Source organism: Alexandromys fortis, unplaced genomic scaffold (genome assembly GCF_014885135.2).
Source record: "Alexandromys fortis isolate MF-2015 unplaced genomic scaffold, M_Fortis_MF-2015_v1.1 scaffold_176, whole genome shotgun sequence".
In the NCBI taxonomy this organism is placed as follows: Eukaryota; Metazoa; Chordata; class Mammalia; order Rodentia; family Cricetidae; genus Alexandromys; species Alexandromys fortis.
In genome coordinates this window covers 2,698,803-2,702,902 of record NW_026068070.1, presented here as the reverse complement: position 1 = coordinate 2,702,902, position 4,100 = coordinate 2,698,803, and the positions used below count along the sequence as shown (strand labels likewise).

General features: G+C 39.7%; 1 pseudogene; it reads left to right on the top strand.

Moving 5' to 3' along the window:
• Positions 1–830: 830 nt before the first annotated feature.
• Positions 831–3,831, top strand: LOC126487928 (probable ATP-dependent RNA helicase DDX10; annotated as a pseudogene).
• The last annotated feature ends 269 nt before the right edge of the window (positions 3,832–4,100 follow it).

Sequence of the window (4,100 nt, the reverse complement as noted above, 5' to 3'; positions counted from 1 at the left end):
AATCCTTCCCACTTGCACATCCTTTCATAATTTTTTCCACATAACTATCACTTGCCATTATTTCCTCTAAAATGAAGGGTAGTATTAGGAATGATTTGTCTATATATTTCTCATACTTGAATTAAAGGCTTGGAATGTATACAAATGTTGTATCTACAATTTGCTGCGTTTTAGTTATAGCCAGCATAGTATTTAAAGCATAAGTTCCATCAGCATCAAATTAAATATTTCAGGTTGTAGAAAATATAACACTGTTTTCTTCCATCTGTGGCTTTGAAATAAGTAATGTGGAAGGAAGGAATGTTATATATAACTAGATGTATCTAAAATTCCTTTTTAATTTCATGTCCCAGTATATTTTCACCTTTTCTGACTTTATCCTTTTTTCTTCTGGTTTTCTTTTTTAAAACAACATTTTCATTTTACATACCAATCCCAGTTCCTACTCCCTCCCCTCCTCCTACTCTCTGCACAACTCCCCCACCCCAACCCCCATCCCTTACCATCAGAGAGGGTAAGGCTTCCCCTGGGGAGTCAAAAAAGTCTGGCACATCATTTTGAGACAGGACCTAAGCCCCCACCCCATGTCTAGGCAGAGCAAGGTATCCCTCCAAGGAGAATGGGCTCTAAAAAGTCAGTTCCAGCACTAGGGATAAATCTTGATTTCACTGCCAGGGGGTACACAGACTGCCTTAGTCAAGCAACTGTCACCCACATCCAGTGGGCCTAGTTTGGTCCTATGCAGGCTTCTCTAGAGCCAGGCCAAAGTTAATGATCTCCCACAAGATCAGGTCAGCTGTTTCTATGGGTATCACCATCATGGTCTTGTCATGGTCTTGACCTGTATGCTCGTATTGTCGCTCTTCTCTCTGGGGTCGATTGAACTCTTGGAGCTTGGCCCAGTACTTAGCTGTGGATTTCTGCATCTGCCTCCATCAGTCGCTAGAGAAAGGTTTGTAAATACAAGTTTCTGTTCTGCCTGATCCCGGAGCTAATTGGTCCCAAAGAAGCACATAGAAGCTTGAGTTAATTATAAACTGTTTGGCCTATTATCTCAAGCATATTATTGACTACTCTTACAAATTAAATTAACCCACAATTCTTATCTATGTTTAGCCACCTGACTTGGTACCTCTTCCCAGTGAGGCATTGTCATCTTGCGTGTTTCCTCTGGATCTGACTAGTGCTCCTTCTATGCCTTTCCTCTTTCCAGAATTCTTCTAGTCTGGTCATCCCACCTATACTTCCTGCCTGGCTATTGGCCAATCAGCATTTCATTAAACTAATATGAGTGATAAATCTTTGCATTGTATAAGAGGCAGAACCAAAATAAGAAGTGGAGGAAACAGCTGAAGAAGCCAGAATGGCAGGTCGAGTGTGAGGGGATCAGCCCCCTCATGTGGAACTAGAGGAAATAAATGTAAATAAAATCACAAGATATCCAGATTTTCCTTTGTCAAAAAAACAAACAAACAAACAAAAAAAACCATTGAAAGGTTTACAAGAAGCTTGGTGCCGCTTGGTAACAGAGATACAGAAGCAGACCATTGGGTTGGCTTTGCAAGGTAAGATGTGCTTGGAGATGCCAAAACTGAATCTGGCAAGATTTGTCTTTTCTCATTCCAGTGTTAGAAGCCTTACATCGCCTGCAGTGGACTTCTGATAATTTTACCTCCTCAAGAACTGGCCTACCAGACATTTGCAGTTCTACAAATAGTAGGAAAGAATCATGACTTTTCAGCTGATCTCATCTTTGGTGGAAAGAATTTGAAACATCAATCTGAGAGGATCAACAACATAAATATACCCCTTTGTACACCAGGTCAACTTCTTCAACATGTGGATGAAACAATATGCTTCCATGCCACCAATATTCAAATGTTAGTTCTCAGTGAAGCAGGTAGGATCTTGGACATGGTTTCTGCTGACATCATGAATACTATTGTTGAAAATCTTCCCAAGAAACACCAGGCTTTACTTTTCTCAGACACATGGGCCAAATCTGTAAAGGACCCTGCATGCTTGAGTTCAAAAGACTCTGAGTATGTTTGAGTTCAGGTAAAATCAAATATAGTACCCCTGCTACATTGGAACAGAACTATATAGTATATGAGCTGAACCAAAATACAAGTGTGCTGTTTTCCTTTTTGAGAAGCCACAGAAAGAAGAAGATGTATTGTGCTTTTCTCCAGTTGCATAGAGGTTCAGTACCTGTACAGGATGTCCTGCTAGCTGCACCCAGGCATCTCTATCCTTGCTGTCCATGGTGGGCAACAGCAGATGAGAAGAATGGAAGTCTACAATGAATTTCTCTGGAAGAGAGCTGCAGTGCTGTTTGCTACTGATATTGTAGCCAGAGGATTAGATTTCTTTCCAGCTGTGAATTGAGTTCTTCAGTTTGATTGTCAAGAGGATGCTAAGATATATATTCACAGAGTTGGTAGAACTGCCAGATACAAAGAGGACGGAGCAGCTTTGCTAATTTTACTATCCTCAGAAGAACAAGAGATAGCACAGCAACTTCTCTAGAAGAAAGTACCTGTGATAGAGATCAAAATCAATTCATAAAAATGTATTGATGTTTGGAAAAGACAATAATCATTTTTAGCCCAAGATCAAGATTTAAATGAAAGAGCTCAAACGTGTTTTGTCTCCTATATACATGTTCAGTATATCTTATGAAGGATAAAGAAGTATTTAATATGAGCAAGCTACCTATTACTGAATATGCACTGTCTCTTGGTCTTGATGTAGCTCCACGGATAAGATTTCTTCAGAAAATGGGAGAAGCAGCCAACCAAAGGACCAGAAAGGAATCAAGTCACTGAAGCAATTCAGTCCAGGGCTCCCTCCCTCACCAATGACAAAGTAGAAGAATTTAGAACTATTTCAGTGATAAAATGTCCATCCTTCAGAAAAGTGGAAAAAAAGCTAGAAGAGACAGAACACATATTGGCCAGTGGTGAAAGTGAAGAAGAGGATGAAGACACAGATGATGAAGAAATGGAAGAGCAGCTGGAAAAAGCAAGATAGCCTAAAACTGAATCTGGTCTCAATATTAAAGAGGCACAGAAGGAGGTTAAGGAAGGTCCTATGCAGTTCTTAGACAGAGATAATGATGAGGAAGATGGTCATGGTTTTGATTTCCTCATAGTGAAGCAGCTTGATGTGTTTGGGTTGGATCTTAAACAGAATCAAACATTTTCGAAAAGGGAATCTTCTCAATCCAGTGTCAAGGAAAAATTAACCAAAGTTGCAGAAGCAAAGGAAGTAATGAAGAGAAATGTTAAAGCGGACAAGAAGATAACATTTACTGATGAAGCAATGGCCACAGATTCAAAATCTGCTTCAAAAGATGGGGAGGAAGAGGATGATACCGGGGGTATCAACTGAGACAAAGCAAAGGAAAGGTATCAGGAAGAGGACAAATTTGACAAAGAAGAATATAAGAAGAAAATTAAAGCAAAGCATCAGGAAAGACAGCTAAAAGAAAGAGAAGCCAATAAAAGACAAACAAAGGCCAGGGATGAAGATGAAGCCTTTCCAGACTGGAGTGATGAGGATATTGGTGGATTTGATCAAAGCACACTTCCAGATCCAGACAAGCACAGACATTCTGAAGATTCTGAGAGTGAAGATATAAAACACATGCTGAATGACACCAAGAAGAAGCAAGGAATAAGGAAAGGAATAACAATGAAGTAGATGATGTACAACCAAGATCGTCATGGAAGGAAGGCCAAGTGGGAAACTTTAGAGCCTTTGGATACAGGCTTGCCCTTAGCAGAAGATGAAGAGCTGGTGTTACACCTGCTCAAAAGTCAAAACTAAATACTCTCTTTGTCTTTGTGGACTTTGATGAGCATCATGATATGGGCAAGAAGTTGAAAAGAAGTTGGGGCATTTAGGTACTATGTATCCCATTTTCAGAGGAAACATTCTCTAACAGAAATGATCACATCTCTTGGTTTCTTTCACAAACTGAGTTTTGAAACATCAAGGAATATACTCAAAATAAGGATGTATTGTACAGTTTATTATTTTGCTCTGTGTAGTCTGCTCTGTTAGAACTTGTCAATAGGCTTCTATTACCCACCAGT